This window comes from Heloderma suspectum, chromosome 2 (assembly GCF_057233095.1).
Source record: "Heloderma suspectum isolate Gila_16-S chromosome 2, 16-S_ref, whole genome shotgun sequence".
NCBI lineage: Eukaryota > Metazoa > Chordata > Lepidosauria > Squamata > Helodermatidae > Heloderma > Heloderma suspectum.
In genome coordinates this window covers 295,076,743-295,096,985 of record NC_139459.1, presented here as the reverse complement: position 1 = coordinate 295,096,985, position 20,243 = coordinate 295,076,743, and the positions used below count along the sequence as shown (strand labels likewise).

Below are 20,243 nucleotides of genomic sequence, written 5' to 3'. Positions count from 1 at the left end.
CAGCTTCCATTGCTTCCCCTTCTATATGCCAGGAAGTGATGGGGCCAGATGCCATCCCATAAGGCAGCCTCCCCCAACCTGGTACCCTCCAGACGTTTTGGATTACAACTGCCAGCTTTCCCAACCATCGGCCATGCGGGCTGATGGGAGTTGAAGTCCACCTCCGGAAGGCACCAGGCCCTGGGAAGGAGGCCGTGTTCAAACTTTACCTACCGCGGCGGACACTTCGGTGGAGAACCTTTCACTGCAAAGCGGAGGGCTGCAAATCAAACGGAGAGCGGTTGCCAGCCGTTTGTCGACAGAACCCCCAACCGGCGCCGCCGCTGTCGCTGAGGAGACACGGCAGCGCCTGGCGCGATCGAGCGGCCGCCCCGCCTGCAGAGACGCCGCCGGCCCGCTCGCCCTCGCTTTCGTATTTCCCGCCCAGCGGCCGCCTCAGCAACAGCGCCCCGCCTCCTGCTCCGCGCAGGCGCACCCGCGGCGCTTTCGTCTCGGTGCTGGGCCGCCGCCGCTTTCTTTCCCTCACGCCTCCTAGCCGCCGCCCGGAAGGCGGGACGGCCCCGCCCCTCCCTCGGGCCTTCTCCAATGCCGGGCGGGCCCGGCTTCGAGAGGAGGCGCCGGAGCGGGTGGTTCGGGAGGCGGCTGCTGACGAGGTGGGTCCGTTTCCGCTGCCTCCACAGAGCGCCGCGGCCGCATCCCTCCAGTCCCCCGCGCATCCCGAGGGCTCTGCCCCGGCGCCCGCCCCCGCATGCCCCGGCTTAACCCTTCCCACCCGCGTCTCCGCTTCAGCGCCCTCTCCCCCACTCGGGGCCCTCTGCCGCCGCCTCTCCCGCTCCCCAGTCGTCCCGCAGACGGGCGCCTTCCCTCTCCCTCTGCGCTGCGTGGCGGTGGCCCGTGGTGGATTCCGCAGCGTGGGTTATTCACGCCTCAGCCGGGACGCTCCACCTTGGGGCCCAGATAGCAGCATGTGTGTAGCTAGCTCAGGTGATGGACGGGGTCAGGGTTTCATGGGGAAACCCTCTCCAGATAGGGGCGGCGGGAATGGGAGGCTGCTTTAAGGGGAGAAGAAGATAAGAAAACGGGACGGTGTGGTGACGGGACGACAATTTTTCCGGTCTTGAGAGAGTTGAAGGCGCGGGGTGTGTCGTCTCATCCCACTTCACCGCTGGCAAATAGGTGTGGCAGGCTTTTAGACTCGTGCAAAAACCTGTACAATCTCTTTGACCAGGGGAAGTAGAAATGTCTGCACTATGCAAACCAAAACCTCTCTCAGTCTCAAATCACTTTCAACCTTAAAAATAAAGCCTGCCTCTCCAGCCTCAGATATCTGATCAGAGTGTACTTCAGGCATCTCTGATCCTAGACTGTGTTTTTGTAAATGTGCAAGGGATGCTGCCATCAATTTTGTTGATAAGGCAAGAGGCTTCATAGGTTCCAGTTAATTTTCCAGTATGATAATGGTTACATTGGTGGGATTTAGTGGTACTGAAATAATTGTGCTTAGTCGAGTCGTTGTGACTTGAGACATGGAGTATATATATCTCTTGAGGAAGCAGATGTGGCATTGTTGCCTAATCATTTTTCATGTTCCATCCTTATTTTGTACTGAAATCAACATCTATTTCTTACGTGGATATTTTCATTTGTGGGATTTGAGCTCGGGATGCTAAATATCCAGCCTACTTTACCCAATTTTCTTTGGCAGAGCTTCTTAAAATGACTGTGCTTCAGATAAAATTAAAAAATGTCCCCACATATTAAATTTTGTTCTTAATTTGAATAAATTATGTATATATGTTTTTGGTTTCTGATTCAATTTTCCACTGTTATGCACATATTAACATTTTCTTTGTTAACTGAATAAACAACAAAAAGCTTGTGTGCTGATTATGTGACGGTAGTTATTGTTTTCTTTTGTGCTATTCCCTTGACTCTTTGTTCTTAGAATGCACAACTTGTTTCTAGGAGGCATACATCCCAGTTAATAAAAACTGGGTGCCAGGCCTGTGGGGTAATTAATCCCAAGGTAATATATACAAGTAAATGAAGTGCTTAAAATTGCTTTTGAAGCAATTTTCTTGCCCTTCTTTTCTCATCAACAGTTTCTGTAAAGTCCTCTGTGGTAATCCCACGTGTTAGGTAGCAAGGGAATATATACGTGAATGAGGCAATACTGAAGTTTTCAGAATTGACTATCCTTTATTAAGGTATGTGCAACTCAGTTCTAAAGTACATTGTTAGCAGGAATGTTTACATGTTTAAAAAGTTACAGCCTGTTTCTTTATGTAGGAGATTGTTCTTATTTTAACATGTATAATTTGTATAGTTGTTTCCATAAGGAATTACTGGTTTTCTCTTGCAACTGCTGTGCGCTCCATGTGTAACATATGATTCAGGGGTTCAGAACCTCATTCAACCTGAGGGCCAAATTCCATTTAGGAGAAGCTCTCGGGGACTGTATTCCAATTGTGGGCGGGACTGAAGGTAAAAGGGGATGGAGCAAGAATACCAGCATATTTTAGCTCAAAGCTCTTTCTGCCAGTAACTAGGCCCTACGAGAAGCATTTCAACATTTTAGGATGGGACAAAAACTGTACAAACCTGGGAAACCATGAGCTACCAGTGGTTGGAGGAAAGGGGGCAGTGCCATGGAAAGGGGGCGTGGTCTTCTGGGAAACCCTGGGGGTCTGGATTTGGCCCCTGGACCTGAGGTTCTGCACCCCTGATATACATGGGCACAAACCAGTTTATTTGATTATTCAGCAGTGAAAATTACTTACCCTGTGTTACCTAACCAGTGTTGTGCAAGTGGCTTTTTTTAAAAATGAATTCAGTTTATGAATCACCCTATAGTGAAAGCGCTTAGGGTGATGTATATAATAAAATGACATACAATACAACAAAAGCTAATGAATGCAATTAAATACAAACAAGATTAAAACAGCAGCAAGATATAATTTACAAAAGCGGAGAATAAACATCAAAGGCACACTTTCAAAAGCTCTAAAAATGTACAATGAAGGAAGAAACAGTACTAAAACATAGCTTTAAAACAGTAAACTGGCAGTAAAACACATAGTAACTTAAAGTCTGAGAGAATAGAAAGGTCTGACTGGCATTGAAAAGTCAACAAAATAGGTGCCAGGTGGACCTCTCTAAGGAGGCATTTCATAACTAAAAAGGCCCATTCATAAATATTAACCCGCCAAATCTCAGTATGCACTGGCCCTTGGAGTAGGGCCTCTGATGATCATCTCAGAGCACAAGTAGGCACAGATGGGAAGAAGTGGTCCTTCTGAAATTGGCTGAGATGGGCTCTAGGTTAAAACCAGGATTTTGAATTGAGCCTGGAAACAAATCACGAACCAATGACTGTGATATGATACTGGTATAACATGATCGTAATGCTTGCAGTCAGTACTGCTGCTGCCATGTTTTCTACCAACAAGTTTCTGGACCAAAAGCCAGCTCCATGTGTAATGCATTGTAGTAATCCTAATGGTAGGTTCCTTATTTGCATGATACCACTGCTCCACATGGACAAAATAGGGTATTTTCTGGTCCAATCATCAGCTGATGCTGTCCCTGATTTAGGATTCGCTGTTACTATGTCATATCATAAGTTGTGCTGCTGTTATTTTCTCCCAAAAGATTCTGGTAGTGGGCCACCCATTAATAAGTTGGTTTGTGATGTTTTCAAATATTGTTACTCATGAACCAGAGAAAGAGCTGGTTTTCAGATGGAAAACATTGACAAGTAATTAATGCCAGCTCACAGAGCCATCATAATTTTCTTTGACTGTTCCTATGGTCCCTAGAACCTCTGAGGTGTGAGCTGTCCTTTGCTCCAGATCAAGGAAGGCTGGGGAAAGAAGAAAAATGGTCATGCCTGAAGTACTGCTCCAAGTTAAGCATAAGCGGAAGGAAAGGACAACTGGCATTAATATTTATACATTGCATTTATGCGTGAAGTGAAGAACAAACTTTAAAACCACAAGTACTGTTAATTAATTTAGGGCAGAATCCTATGTATGTTTAGACAGAAAAAAGTCCTACAATTCCAAGCACTCCCCAACCAGCATGGCTGGCTGGGGAATGCTGGGAGTTGTAGGACTTTTTTCTGTCTAAACATGCATAGGATTTGCACCTTTATTCTCTGAGGGTTCATTCCCTCCAACTACTATGTAAAACTATCCAATTTGGCTTCTGTTGATTCTTCTCTTTAGCATACCATCTAATTTTTTCTCCAGCTTTATTTATATAAGGACTGCCTAGTTAATTTCTACTTCTGCTTCCTGCCAACCAAGGAAACTGTTTGGTGTGCTATATGTCCCGGTCTCTTATGTTCATCAAGAAAGTCACATGAGGAAGTAAAACCTATCAGAAAGGAGTGTGAAAATATAATCACTATTTCAAAATGCACATCTTTAGATGAATTAATTTCATTTACCTTTTTATTAACTTTATACATAAGGGGCTGATCCAGCTAAGTTAATTGCACTGAAGTCCCATTGAAATCAATGGGACTTAAGTCATGACTAACTTCTCCCATTGATTTCAATGGGACCTAGGCCGCACACTTACCTAGGAATAAAGCTAATTTAACTCAATGGGCCTTACTTCTGAGTAGATATCTATAGGATTGTGCTGTCTGGTTCCAGCTTAAGGATTTATAAAGACATGCTTGTTAGTAAAATAAAATTATGAAGTTACTAAGGCCTTTGATTTAATTGCCAATTTTAAATGACCTGGATTTAAAAAGCAAGAAGGAGTATTGCATTGCATCTGTTAATTTACAATCTGTTTAGAATATAAACCAGTCACAAGAAAGCCTTACTTGGGATACTTATTTTATTTTTTATGCTGCCTGATAACGTGAAGGTCTTTGAGCGGCTTACAATAAATAAGATGAAAACAATTTACATATAAAATAATATAAAAACCATAAAATAAAAAATGCATAAACCCAATAAACAGCATAAGCCCACAAACGGAAAATAAAACTGATGGCAACCCCAGAATTAGAAACTAGTTATCTGCATAGCCCATTTATTATTTCATATGTAGGCCAGGAAGAAAAAATAGTCTGTGGCTCCTCCCAGATTACCTTTTACAAATCCAATTACACACAGCAAAAACTGCAGCAATGCTATTAGGAACCCAGTTCTGTAAGCAAGTATTTCTACATAGTGCAGTTCTTGTGTTGGTCAGAACTGGTAGAAATGAAAGGATCAGGTATTACCAGTTCTTTTTACTGGGTTACAGGTAAGTGTAGCAAGTTGAAATTTCTGAGAATTCTTTGTTAAGCTCATTTAAGTGGTTAACTCTAATTCTGAGCATTTAAAATGTATGAGTACAAGAGACCTAGCCTATTAGTATAATAAGTCAGTTATAAAATGTACTCCTGTTATTTTAGAAGGTAATGATTCTAATTCCCATATAAAATTGAAAAAAGGTGAAAAATGTCATCTGTTTTGTTTTTGTTACTATTAATGTATTCAGTTTTTCACTTTTCCATTATAGTATTCTGTGCTTATTAATGGCTGAAAACCTGTTCAAGATGCTGTAAAATATTTTCAAATTGTTCAGCTGGGCCCTGTCATAATGACATTTTGACAGTGGATTCCTTACAGCTAAATTAATTTGGTAGTTTAGTGTTCAAGTTCTTCGTTAAATGCATGGTAGTTTAAAATGCTGATGTGCCACAGAACACCATGTATCCCTAGTTCTGCTAAATGGTATGTCTTTGTTTGTTTTGTATGTATTTGATGCATTATAAGCAGCCATTTATATAAATATGTTCCTTAATTATTATGTGGAAGTCAGCTGTGATTAAAACAGATGTTGAATGCCTTTCAGTGAGGAAAAGGCAATTTTAACTATTTTGATCCTAGTCTTGCACCGAGGAATTCTTCTCCTGTTCTCTCTGTTGCAATCTTATGCTATTAACCTAGATATTTAGTCTTGCATCTTAGGACAGGGATTGTACCATGACTAAAATTTTCCTTTTTAAAAAGTTAGGTACGTAGGCTTCAAAAGTAGTAATTTATGTATATGAAGTTTGTTTCTGTGAGGGGCTATAACATCTTTATGTATACATAAAGTTTCTGCTCCAGAGATGACTGCCTCTGACATGGGACACAATGGCTGTTGGCAAGCCAGGAAAAGGATTCAGAAAGTTCACGTCCCATTTACATGCTGTCCTAGTGACCTTTTGGCTAGTGCTGAGCCAGCTATGATTCTTAAGCTAATTTCAATAGTTGGCAGGCAGCATTGCAGAATGGACCTTCCCACTTGCCTTACTTGAGATGCTAGTATAGATGTATCATTTTTAGTTACAGCTGGATCATTCAATTTGGAAGTACTTTGCATGGTGTTCTGCTTGGGGGCTTTTCAGCTAAACCCTTCCAACAGCAGAGATCTGTGTTCTCTGAAAAGCCCCTGAGGAGGCCCCCAGAGCAGTATGAGTGATATCTGCCAAAAGAAAAAATCAGTTGCTGAGATGAGGAAAGACACTGCACTTATGTACCTGCAGACTGTGGCACCTCCATTGGCCAACTATGGGGGAAGGGCTGCAGTTGTCTGGATTCCCATTCCCTGTCACTGCTTGCTGACACCTTGAAGGACCTCAGAAAAGGCTGGGGAAGGCATTCTGCTGGCATGTAATTTCCATATGTACCCTCCCAAACCTGGTGGTGCTTGGCTCCTGGGACTCTTCTCCTTGGACCTTGGCTGTGTTAACCTTAAATAGCACAGACCTCATATGTGGCTTGTTCCACCAGAAATCCTGCAAGACATTTGATCTTTCAGGCCTTCAGGATTGCTCCAGTACTCTGTGAACAGAGCTTCAATGGCTTCATCACCCACTCTTGCTCATTTTGGTTAGGATTGCTAAGGATGCTGTTATCTTCTGTGTCTTCTACCACTGTTTCTGCTGTGGGGCAGCATGCCCTTCAGGGTGAGTTGCCTCTAAAGATTTGTCAGTCCAGCTTGGTGTGAGGTGTCTTACTCATAAGTAAGTGCACACAAGATTGCAGCCTGAGCACCAGTTTTTAAAAAACGTTTTGCCACCTTCTGTCTTGCTCCTTGCTTTGTCCGTGAAGAAAAACTTGTTGCTTTATGAACACACTGCAGTAAAATGTGTATTCGCATATATTTTTTAAAGAACATTTCTAGAGTCCTTTTAAGATGGCATGAATTGCTGGTTCAGAGGCTATACGTGAGGTCTTGTTGAGCATTTCTAATGCAGTGTGATTATGTGTGTGTCTGAGGTTACTTCAAGTAGTAAATTCTACTGAGTTTCACTGTTGATCCTATGAAGTACACATGAGTAAAATTAACTCTCTTGGGGAGCAATCCTATGGGGATAGATGGCCGCCTCCAAACTCGGAGGTGACCACCTATCCAGTGCAGGGTGGGTGGAGCGCAGAGGGGATCTTTGCCTCTGTGCTCTGGCTGCCCCACATTTGTGACTTGATGGCCGATTTTGGCTGTCTAGCAGCAGTGCTTCAGAGTGGGGGGGCAGTGGCTGGATGATGCATAGGAAGTATCCTACTGGTCCTTTCGAGGTTTTTGCCCCTCCCCACCTCTGGGAATGACCCCTTTCTTCCCTCTGTGCTGCTCTTACGAGCGCGGAGCCTGGGACGATCCATGCTGCCTACAAGGGGGTGAGGAGGCGGTTTTCTGGGAACCAACCTCAGAGTTCCTGAAAACCAAATAATCCTATGGCCATCCAGCTGCTGTCTAGTGACCGTAGGATTGCTCCCCTGGACGAGGTTTGAAGAAGTGGATTCATAATCAATTTATACACGTTTAGAAGCAGAAACATTAGCTCACTGCAATAATATTTTAGGATATTCATATATTTTCATATGTTCATTAGATCAGATAATGATTACTTCCCAGGTGATCTCCCCCACCCCCCAATTTCAGTCATCCTACCAAGCTTTCAATTACAAATATTTAAAGATATTTGGCAACAAAGATATTGGCACTCTTGAACACAGAGCTAATATTTCCTGTTTACAAATCTAATAACTTAAGTGGCAGCTAATTCAAACTGATGCCAAATTTTAACTTGAGTTCATTATTGGAAAGCACAAGTGTGGAACAATTTAGGGTGCAGTCCTAACCATGTTTAAACAGAACAAAGTCTTACAACTTCCAGCATTCCCTAGCCACCATGGGAGTTGTGGGATTTTCTTCTGTTCAGAATGGAGAGCCTCTGAATAATTTATGGAAATAATTCATATGCTGGCAGTTGAACTGGCACAACTAAAACAAGTATGAACTGCTAGTTTTTCCTCCTAAATCTTGTCTCTATAATTATTGACAACATTGGTACCCATCCACCACAACCGATTGTTCATATCGTCTGTGATTCCTCTCTCTCCTTTGTTCCCTATATTTAGTATGTCATCAAGTCATGTTTCGTCATCTTCTCTGTTCCCTTAGTTAAAACTGATGCTTTGACATTAGGTGCTGCTGTTGTTGTTTATTCGGTCAGTCGCTTCCGACTCTTTGTGACTTCATGGACCAGCCCACGCCAGAGCTTCCTGTCAGCCGTCGCCACCCCCAGCTCCCCCAAGGTCAAGTCTGTCACCTCCAGAATATCATCCATCCATCGTGCCCTTGGTCGGCCCCTCTTTCTTTTGCCTTCCACTTTCCCTAGCATCAGCATCTTCTCCAGGGTATCCTGTCTTCTCATGAGGTGGCCAAAGTACTTCAGTTTTGCCTTTAATATCATTCCCTCAAGTGAGCAGTCTGGCTTTATTTCCTAGAGTATGGACTGGTTTGATCTTCTTGCAGTCCAAGGCACTCTCAGAATTTTCCTCCAGCACCACAGTTCAAAAGCATCTTATCTTCCTTCGCTCAGCCTTCCTTATGGTCCAGCTCTCGCAGCCATAGGTTACTACGGGGAATACCATTGCTTTAACTATGCGGACCTTTGTTGTCAGTGTGATGTCTCTGCTCTTAACTATTTTATCAAGATTTGTCATTACTCTCCTCCCAAGAAGTAAACGTCTTCTGATTTCCTGGCTGCAGTCAGCATCTGCAGTAATCTTTGCGCCTAGAAAGACAAAGTCTGTCACTGCCTCCACTTTTTCTCCCTCTATTTGCCAGTTCTCAATCAAGCTGGTTGCCATAATCTTGGTTTTTTTGAGGTTTAACTGCAACCCAGCTTTTGCACTTTCTTCTTTCACCTTCATCATGAGGTTCCTCAGCTCCTCCTTGCTTTCAGCCATCAAAGTGGTATCATTTGCATATCTGAGATTGTTAATGTTTCTTCCAGCGATTTTAACTCCAGCCTTGGCTTCATCAAGCCCAGCACGTCGCATGATGTGTTCTGTGTACAGGTTGAATAGGTAGGGTGAGAGTATACAGCCCTGCCGTACTCCTTTCCCAATCTTAAACCAGTCCGTTGTTCCATGGTCTGTTCTTACCATTGCTACTTGGTCGTACAAACTATTAAAAGACAATCTAAAATGGGTAGGCAATCTTTTTGAGGTGTGGGTACATTTGTCAATTTGAGAAACTGCCCTGGCATCACCATGAAATGACTGCCATGGAAGGTGTGGCAAAGGACAAGTGACCTGTCCAAAAGACTGAGTACAAGGCAGAGGTGGGGTCTGAGCCCTAACACACTAAACCGCTTTCAACCCACACTTTTCAGCACTAACAGAAACCTATTTCATAGCAATTCCTGCTGTTTGTAAGAAAATGTATTACTTTTTTTAAAAAAGTGGGAGGGATATAGGGCACCTTGTTGGATGCCAAGGAAGGTATCTGGGTGTGCATTGCCACCCATGGGCACCATGTTGTCTACCCCTGATCTAAAAAACCTGACAACTGCAGTCTTTTTCTCTTGGGTCTCCCCTTTTTCACACCTCAGACCTTTCACTTTTATCTAGAATTCTACAGACAGCCATTCACTTCAGTTGTCCGTATTGTGATGTTGTCCATATCATGATGCTGCCTCTTAAAACCCTGCACTGACTTCCTGTCCCCTTCCACATCTAGCACAGCCTGAAAGTGCTCCATAATCCTTTCCCACCTTGTACTTCTCTTCCTTCATTATTCTATCTGCCTGTGGCTTCCTTTTGCATATTCTTTCTTTCTGCCTGTGACTTTAACTCCTCAACCTCTACCATCATCACCACCCCATAATTCTTCTGTTCTCTTAAATGACTTTTCCTGGTGTTTTTGCTAGCCCACATGCTTACAACCTACATTTGAACAGTGTGGTATCTAAGGACTGAGTGTGAGAGGGAGATAGTTTTTGATGTATTAATTTGATTTGTACCCTGCCTTTCTATCAAAATTTAGCACTTAAGATGTCTTACAGGCGTAACTGAAATTGTTTAAAACAATATAATACAGTAAAAATAACAATTACAGAATAAAAAATAAAAACAGCAGCCAACTCCACTTACAGGCCAAAGGCCTTCTTGGTTAAGGCAATCTTTGCTTGCTGGCGGAAGGAAAACAGAGAGGGAGTTCCACTGCCTGGGAATGGCCACTGAAAAGGCCCTCTCTCAAGTCACCACTAAATGCGCCTCTGAAGGTGGTGGTCTTGAAAGAAGGGCTAAAAATTAAAACTTTAGCATATGAGCAGATAAGGCTGAGGAGAGAGTTGCATTTACTTATTACATCAGCATGGTTCTCACTCTTTGCTGTTATTTAAAGTATGTATTAGGCTGTGCACGGCCCTCCCAACCTGCTTCAGAGGCTGATTCAGAGCTTTGGATTCAGCCCTGATCCGCTTTGGACTGATTTGGACCTGATCCGACCTGCTTCAGACTCCAAATCCAAAGCAAGATTTGGAAATCCGAATTATTTAGATTTTACATTTTCCTATTGACTTGCATGGGAAAACAGAAACAACCATGACTTTTTTAAAGTTTCTGTAATAAATACATGGAATTTTGAGACTTGGCAGCCCTATGGAGCTGATTGAATCTGCCCAATTTCAAAACAATTTGGTCCAGTGACTTTTGTGTTAGCTGCAGGTAAAATTTGCTTTTTTTTCAAGAAAATCTGTCAAAGCAAAGAGCTATACTTTTTTTGTGCTTCCATATAAGTGCATGGAATTTGGGGACCTAACAGCCCCTATCTTGGTGACTTAACCTGCCAAATTTCAGACAGTTAGGTCCAGTGGCTTTTGTGCTAGCCATGCATAAAGTTTCCATTTCTCAAAAACTTAAAACAAACGGTTAAAAAAAAACCTGTCAAACCACACAAGGGATTAGAGATCCTAATCAGAAGATGTTTAAGGTGGCAATTAGGAGGTCACTAGCCCTAATCTCTGGTGTAGTTTTTTTTGAAGTGCAAAATAACCCCTCTCCCCTAGTACTTTCCTTTTGTCTGCCCTGAATCTGCCACTACTCTGCTTCACTGGATGACCTGAGGGCTGAGGCTCTTCTCATAAAGGGAAGAAAAAAGTTAAACCTATCTTTAGCTGCAGTACACATTACCTGGGAGTAAGTCACACTGAACTCAGCAGCTGCCTCCTGAAACAGTGACCTCTGGACACTGTTCTAACTGGGCTCTGGCTTCTGCCAAAGAACAAGATGCACTCTCTGGACTGGGGGCGAGCCAGCCTGGCTACTGATGCTGCTGGTCCCACCAGCACCTTGCCCACACCCACCCCTGCCAAGAGCAGCACCCAGGGCTGGTGGTACCCAAAGATGCTTCATATATGTATTGTGTGTAATGCTTTGCCCCACAGTATATATTGGACTGTGAATATACTGCTTTGGCCACACACTGTTCGCTTGTGCACAGTAATGTGTATGCTGCATGCACACATGACCAAAAGAAAAGCAGATACAGAAAGAAAAACTACCTACACAAGCTGGGGGGGGGGGAAATAATGCTAACACTCTCTATTTAAAATCTAACAGAAGAAAAATGTGTTTTTTATGCATCACCGATGCAATGAATATGAACTTGACCACGCTCCGGGAGAGAGCGGAGGACAGGAAGGCCTGGCGTGCTATGGTCCATGGGGTCACGAAGAGTCGGACATGACTTAATGACTGAACAACAACAACGTGTGTGTGCATATTAATTTTTTTAATAAGAATATAGATGATGAGTTAAACTGGGAAGGGAAGGAATAGTAATTGAGAAGGTTGGGGGGGAGGGAGCCAAAGAACAAGCAGTAAACAAAGCAAGGATACAAACTGAAGCCTAATAACTGGAAGAGAAAGGATTTTATATCTATCCATATAAAAGAATTTAGAAGAAGGATTTAAGGCAAAGGGAAGACTAAGAAATGGAATTGAGAAGGGCTGGGTAGGCACTGGGAACTGCTGCACTAGCACAATGCAGTAATAAAGAATTTTCCTCCTCCTCTCTCACACTGGGAAATGAAAGCAAAATCTCCTGTTATATACAACCCCTCCACCACCACTGTGATTGGGGACTGCTGGGTTAAAAGTTCAGCCCTATTGGCACCTAGAGATGCCACTTACCAAGGATCAGTTCCCCCCTCCCAACTCCTCCCCTTCCTAATCTTCAGCAAATTGTTACATTTCCCAGACAAGCTGTCTGGCAATCAGAATTGTCTGGAGAAGTCCGAAGCAATTTGGAGTGATCCCACCTGCTTCCGACTATTTTGGATCCAGACCAATTTAGTCCAAAACACTTTGGTTTGGAATTTGGATCCAGAACCAAAGCAGTGCACAGCCCTAGTATGTATGTATACTGATAGTGCTGTACAAATTGGAATATATAGAGAGACATAATTTTCTGTGTAGGCTGTTGGGTGCTTGAAAAATCTGGTCTTAAAAGGAATACGGTAATTTCACTTATGCACTACCTTATGTAAAATAAATGCTTTACTAGGAGTGAAAACCCTTGGAGCACAGTCTTAACCCCCAAATGTTGATGGCTGTAGAGAATTAGGATGGTGTGTTGGTGCCCCTCTGCAGGTGAACAGGAGCTCCATCAGTGGAGGGGTCTTCAGTATGGTGGAGGCCCTTGCTGTGCCTGTGTGGGTGGAGAGCTGCTGCCAGTTCTCCTGTCAGCAGTAGCAGGTGGAGGAGCCCCAAACAGGGCATTTGGTGGGTGAGGGGAAGCCAGCTTGGAATCTGCTGGCTCCAAAGCCACTCTGTTCCCCCAGCCAGGCCTGATCTGGGCTCATCAGCTATACCAGCCCTGGAGCTGTCATAACTAATCCCCCCCCCCCCCCGCTACACACACACACACACACACACAATTGCTATCAGTGGCAGGGGGGAACTGGAGACACATGGATCTGCTGGGTTGAAAAGCCTAGTGAAACCACCCTGCTGCCCCACTCCTTCCTGGCTCCACTTAGGATTGCACTATAAGACGTCTTTCTTATTGTCTGTATAGTCGTTTTGTGAATATCGGAGATGCAGTTGCTTTACTAAAAGGACTTTGCACCACCGTAGTGGAGGTGGTGTTCTACGCATGGTTAGTGTTGCCACCAGCTGCCCCTGCCCAGTTTTCAGAAAGTATCCTGTGTGGTTCTGTAGTGCTGTGAAAAGGAAGAAGAGCACCCTGGCTGTTGGGCCTACAGAATGAAGGACACTACAGAGAGCTGGTGTAGAGTAGTGGCTAACAATGCAATCCTATGCATGTCTACTCACAAGTAAGTCCCATTGAGTTCGGGGGGGACATAATTCCAGGAAAGTATATATATGATTGTAGCCCAAGGGACTGTGATATGAACCAGGAAGTTCCTTCCTGAAATCTTGCCTCTGCCATGAACTCACCAGGTGGCCTTGGGTAATCCACCCTCTCTGAACCTCCCTTAACTTCCCCACCTCACCCACCCCACCCCATCTCCAATATGGGAGATAATAATACTTCCTTGTTTACACCATTGTAAGGTTTGCAACTAGATAATGCATATGAAGTGCTTTAAACACTTGAAAGCACCATACAATTGCTAAGTATTATCATAGGCTCAAACTGTTCCATTTCATGTACTTGTGTGTTTTCTGGTTTCCCATTTACAGCATTCAATTTTTATTTATTTTGTGCTGAATTTCATGTACACAGAGAGCTGGTTCAGACCTCACAATAAAATATTGTTTCTTGTGATGGGAACTAGCTGCAGTGAGCCTTGGGCTTGCACACTCCCCTCTCTTCCTCCAGCATGGCTACAAGGAAGAGATTGGAAACTTTTGCTTCTGTTTTTTTGCCCAAACTCAACAAATCGTGGTTAATCTTAGCTTGTTTCCAACAAAACATCGTTATCTTGAAACCTTTGGTTATAAGCTGGCGTATTTCAGCAAATGAGAGTTTGTTGAAATAACAAAACAAACAATAGTTTGTTGAAATCAACAGATTAACTACAGTTTAGGATTGGTACGTAATGTTAAACTGTGGTTAATAAAAAAATAAGTGAAAGCTTCTGATTTCCTCCTTCCAGCTATGGCAGAGAAGGAGAGGGGAAGGGTGGAACACATGAGCCCGAGGCTTGTTCCATCTTGATAAACCATGGTTTATCATGATGTCCAAACTAGCTAACTCTTTTCTTGTTTTGAGAATTCAACAGGTTCATATTTCCTTGCAGTATTGTCATGTCATACTGGGAAAGTATATACTCCCTCCTATTATCGTTTGTGTATGCCAGCAGCAGTAATCTTATCGTTTCTTATCAGGAGGCTTCTTTCTTACATTATGCTGTGATCAGCCTGTGGCTCCTCCCCATGCCAGCATTGCTCATTGGGAAATGGAAAGGTGAGGTACAGCACTGTAGACTTCTTCCACATGGGTCAGGGCAGGAGTAGTGTCAGAGGTAGGCATCATTGGGCACCTGCTGAGACCAACAATCCTGCAGGGGTCCACTGTTGACCCTCAGAGCCTCCTTGCCTCTCTGGACTGTTATACAGATTGGGCCCAGAGGGCAAGGCAATAGGCACTGGGGATTGCAGTAAGGAGGAGGTGGGTCCACTCAAGGAGGGATCCCACTGTGGTTATCTTATTGAGTGATTACATTTCTATACCGTCTAATAGCCGAAACTCTCTTACCTAATGACTCCCCAAAATCTGGAGCCAGGATTGGTCAAGGGCTTCTCACATTAGCTTAGTAGCATGGGGATGCAGTGCAGTAGCTTCCATGCTGCCAGACTAATGGAAGAAGAGCCCCAAAGATAATTTTTCCAGAGTTGGATTTCAACCTAAAATTACTTTAATGTTGTAGTACAAGGTTTCCCATAAGGGAAAAAGTCATCTGAGAAACCATATTCTGGTGGACATTTATAAAATGATGGAAGGTTATCCCTGAACAGTAGATAGGCCAAAGCTGTGAAGTCTTTGAAGATGAATTAACGAACGAACGAAAGAAAGAAAGAAAAAGAAAAATATCTGTGAGCACAAACTGTTGGATGACTGCAATGAGAAACCCTTTGCTACATTTATAAGCCACAGTGCTGAGTACTATTTTACTTATAGTTTAGTTTATAAGATTTAGTTTCAATTTAATTTTTCTTTTCTTTGCTCTTCTGAGACCTCACATGTTTCCTGTAAGTTCTCAAAGATAATTGATAAAAGGTTCAGTAGTTTTTCAGCTAGTTCCTTTTAAATTGTAGGTAAATTCTGCCAGGCCTGGCTGACCTGGATTCCTTTCCTGTGCTAACTATTCTCTTCCTTTTTTATTTTAAACATTTGTTCCCTAATCCAGCCAGGCACTATATACTTGTGGAAACAGGCTTCAGTATTATCTAACCCTAGCTGGATGGAGAATTGTGCAAGTAAATGGGTGTTGTGTGTGCAACCTCCTAGGCCAGTCAAACAAGGCAGGACAATATAGCCTTTTAAAAAAGCTATAATTCCACTGATCAGTTAATTGGGTTGGGAGTGGGCAGTGGGGAGAGGTTGGGTTCAGTCCCTCCTCTCGCTAAACAGCTGATCAGTGGAATTTCAGCCTTTTTGGATTAGGGCAACCTATGCACAGCCTTTCTGCACCATAAAATTATGTTGGATTAGAGCTCTGTGGTGTAAGTCAGCATTAGTGGGTGCAAAACTCCCATTGACTTTGATAGACTAAGATTGCAGCCTTGGTTAAATGATCTATCCCAACCTTCCCCAACCTGGTGCTCTCCAGATGTTTTGAAATACCACTCTGGTCAGGAATGATGGGAGTTTTAGTTTAAAACATCTGGTGGGCACCAGGTTAGGGAAGGCTGATCTATCCCATTTATGAAGACTGGAACAAAGTAAAGTAGCCATAGAACAGTTCAGTCTTGTGTTTTATATTTGTAACTAGCTGCTCTTTTTAAAGAGTAAACTCAGTGTTCCCTAAATGGATGAGGGTAAAGAAGGAAATGCGATGAACAAAGAAGTGGGATTAAAACTCTTGATTACTTAACATCTATTTCTGTTTTATTGACTATTCTAAAGCCTTTGACTGTGTGGATCATAACAAATTGTGGCAAGTTCTTGGTGGTATGGGAATACCAAGTCATCTTGTCTGCCTCCTGAGGAATCTGTATAACGACCAAGTAGCAACGGTAAGAACAGACCACGGAACAACGGACTGGTTTAAGATTAGGAAAGGAGTACAGCAGGGTTGTATACTCTCACCCTACCTATTCAACCTGTACGCAGAACACATCATGCGACGTGCTGGGCTTGATGAAGCCAAGGCTGGAGTTAAAATTGCTGGAATTTTTAACAATGTTAATTTTTAACATTAACAATCTCCGATATGCAGATGATACCACTTCGATGGCTGAAAGCGAGGAGGAGCTGAGGAACCTTATGATGAAGGTGAAAGAAGAAAGTGCAAAAGCTGGGTTGCAGTTAAACCTCAAAAAAACCAAGATTATGGCAACCAGATTGATTGATAACTGGCAAACAGAGGGAGAAAATGTGGAGGCAGTGACAGACTTTGTCTTTCTAGGCGCAAAGATTACTGCAGACGCTGACTGCAGCCAGGAAATCAGAAGATGTTTACTTCTTGGGAGGAGAGTAATGACAAATCTTGATAAAATAGTTAAGAGCAGAGACATCACACTGACAACAAAGGTCCGCATAGTTAAAGCAATGGTAGTCCCCGTAGTAACCTATGGCTGCGAGAGCTGGACCATAAGGAAGGCTGAGTGAGGGAAGATAGATGCTTTTGAACTGTGGTGCTGGAGGAAAATTCTGAGAGTGCCTTGGACTGCAAGAAGATCAAACCAGTCCATACTCCAGGAAATAAAGCCAGACTGCTCACTTGAGGGAATGATATTAAAGGCAAAACTGAAGTACTTTGGCCACATCATGAGAAGACAGAATACCTTGGAGAAGATGCTGATGCTAGGGAAAGTGGAAGGCAAATGGAAGAGGGGCCGACCAAGGGCAAGATGGATGGATGATATTCTGGAGGTGACGGACTGGACCTTAGGGGAGCTGGGGGTGGCGACGGCCGACAGGAAGCTCTGGCGTAGGCTGGTCCATGAAGTCACGAAGAGTCGGAAGCGACTGAACGAATAAACAACAACAACTCACGGGGACTACTGCCGTAACATATAGGAATCTCTCGGCATTGTTCCCCACAGAAACGGGTAATCTGGGATTTAACCTGTAACCTCCTGAACTCTATGTGAAAATTATGCACTCAGATCAATAAGCAATGTGAAACCAGGTAATTATTTAGCTGAGCAATAAAGTTTGAGCCCAATGCTTAGAAACAAAGCAAAGAAGGAGTAGTGAAATGAGTATGTTGCTAGGCACTGAGATGAAGCAATAAGAGCATCACCAGTGCTGTAATCCTTTATCTTGTTTGGATAATGGTTAAAATTATGTAAATAATCTTATCATAGACTGAGTGTATGAGAGAGAGAGAGATTGAGAGAGAGAACACAACCACCCCCCAAAACCCGTACTCGTAAATATGTCCCATTAGTCAGTCCTAAGGAAGAGACAGCAATTAAATGAAATATGTACAGAATGGTAGCTAGGTACAAGCAATACGAACATTTTCTAATACAAAGCTTTTGATAGTATCATTTTTCTCCTCAGTCTAATGCTTTCCAGGGGAAGGGGCAGATTACAGAGTAGGCCTCTGGGCAATAAATAGTGGATATTTTCATGAGGTAATGAGTAATACATATTTGTATTGTGCTTTATTTACATGTTAAATTAACAAATTGGGCAAGGGATGTGAATCATTGCCTATGACACGTTTCCATTTAACCATGTTTCCGAGATTATGGATCTGTTTCGTAGCTGTCATGGCAATTCAGGTACATGTTACATGGATAAGTGTAGTTTATCTGATTAGGCCAATAGCCTGGCTATCCAAAGACATGTGGCCTTATTAGCTCTGCAGGAGAATTAGGAACATGGCCTGAAATAACATGCAACATTTGTTGTCTAGTTACTGAATAGCTATGAACATTGTGTGTAAAATTACAGACACACACACACACACTGAACCAATCATTGATGTGTCTTCTTAGTAAATATAATCAATCATAGTTATTTAAATTTTCCATTTACTTTTTCTTTTGGTAATGAAAAAAATTAAGCATTTTCTGGATCATGATACTTTGTTTTCTATTACTAAATAAATACAGCTTGCTTTCACTTTCTGCAAACATAGATACCTTCCTGGCTTCTGCTAGAAATTCATTTCTCTCCTATTTAGAAGCTGGGCATGCAAACTCCCACAGCCCAGTGTTCTTTCCAGCATATGAAGCTGCCTTATATTGAGTCAGATCATTGGTCTGTCCCAGAATTTTGTGTGTGGAAGAACCCTAGCGATTTTGAAAACCCTGTTAGTGAGTGAGAATGAAACATCATTATATATAGATAATAATTGTGTAGTGCTGCATGGGGATAATGTTTCCTGTCACTTTTTGATGTGGATATGCAAGTGAAGTTCTGAAGAGCCCTTGTTTTCCATTGAGGTTAGTCATCATTACACTTACCTTTCTATTACAAATGCAGGGGCTGAGTATTACTCATAGTACAGAAACCTGAACAAGTGACTGACAGTAAGTTCATCTGTAGATTTTTTTTAAACCAAACCTTCATAGGTTTCATAGAATCATAGAATAGTAGGGTTGGAAGAGGCCTACAAGGCCATCGAGTCCAACCCCCTGCTTAATGCAGGAATCCAAGTCAGAGCATCCCTGACAAATGGCTGTCCAGCCTCATCTTGAAGGCCTCCAGTGTGGGAGAGCCCACCACCTCCCCAGGTAATTGGTTCCATTGTCGTATTGCTCTTACAGTCAGGAAGTTTTTCCTGATGTTCAGCCGGAATCTGGCTTCCTGTAACTTGAGCCCATTATTCCGTGTCCTGCACTCTGGGATGATCAAGAAGAGATCCTGGCCTTCTTCTCTGTGACAACCTTTCAAGTACTTGAAGAGTGCTATCATGTCTCCCCTCAGTCTTCTCTTCTCAAGGCTAAACATGCCCAGTTCTTTCAGTCTCTCTTCATAGGGCTTTGTTTCCAGTCCCCTGATCATCTTTGTTGCCCTCCTCTGAACCCTCTCCAGTTTGTCTGCATCCTTCTTAAAGTGTGGTGCCCAGAACTGGACACAGTACTCCAGATGAGGCCTAACCAGTGCTGAGTAGAGGGGAACTAGTACTTCCCGGGATTTGGAAGCGATGCTTCTATGAATGCAGCCCAAAAGAGCATTTGCCTTTTTTGCAGCCACATCACATTGTTGGCTCATATTCAGCTTGTGATCGACAACAATTCCAAGATCCTTCTCGCTTGTAGTGTGGTTGAGCCACGTATCCCCCATCTTGTAACTGTGCATTTGGTTTCTTTTTCCTAGGTGCAGAACTTGGCATTTGTCCCTATTAAATGTCATTCTGTTGTTTCTAGAAGCAAGTAAATATTAATAGTGTTAAATATTAATAGCCTGCATGAAATAAAATACATAGGAGTGGGGGTAGGAGAAAAGGAGCTCTAATTTCAATAAATATTTGTTAGATTTATACCCCGCCTTTCGTAAAATGCCCAAGGTAACAGTAAAATAAATAGTGAAATATGCAATGACCATACTAACATATTAGGGAGCAAACTTGCTAAACATTTTAAATTATTTTTATGTAATTGTCTGCAATGTATTTTTTCATGCTATTAGTAATTTTGACAACCTGAAACACAAATCAAACGTAATTGGGGTATTCTCTATTATGTCCATTTCAAATCCAAGTCAAGCAGATGCACTGTAAGACTTCTTAGGTTTAGTCACCTTTTTATGAACTAAGATGCAGAAATATTTTTGTAAATGGCTAAATAAAAAAAAGGTTTCAAAACATA

The 20,243-nt window shown here is 42.8% G+C and overlaps 1 protein-coding gene across 6 annotated transcripts in view; it reads left to right on the top strand.

The window, feature by feature from the left end:
• Window positions 1-540: 540 nt before the first annotated feature.
• Window positions 541-20,243, top strand: part of PTPDC1 (protein tyrosine phosphatase domain containing 1) — a 59,211-nt gene continuing 39,508 nt past the window's right edge. The window contains exons 1-2 of one of the 6 annotated variants that reach the window (XM_084839960.1): window positions 629-653; window positions 2,103-2,207. The gene's annotated coding sequence lies outside the window, so the exon portion shown is untranslated. Of the gene's footprint in view, window positions 654-2,102; window positions 2,208-12,572; window positions 12,700-20,243 lie in introns of those variants that run through there. The other 5 variants (XM_084839959.1, XM_084839962.1, XM_084839958.1 and 2 more) reach the window with 5 other exon arrangements.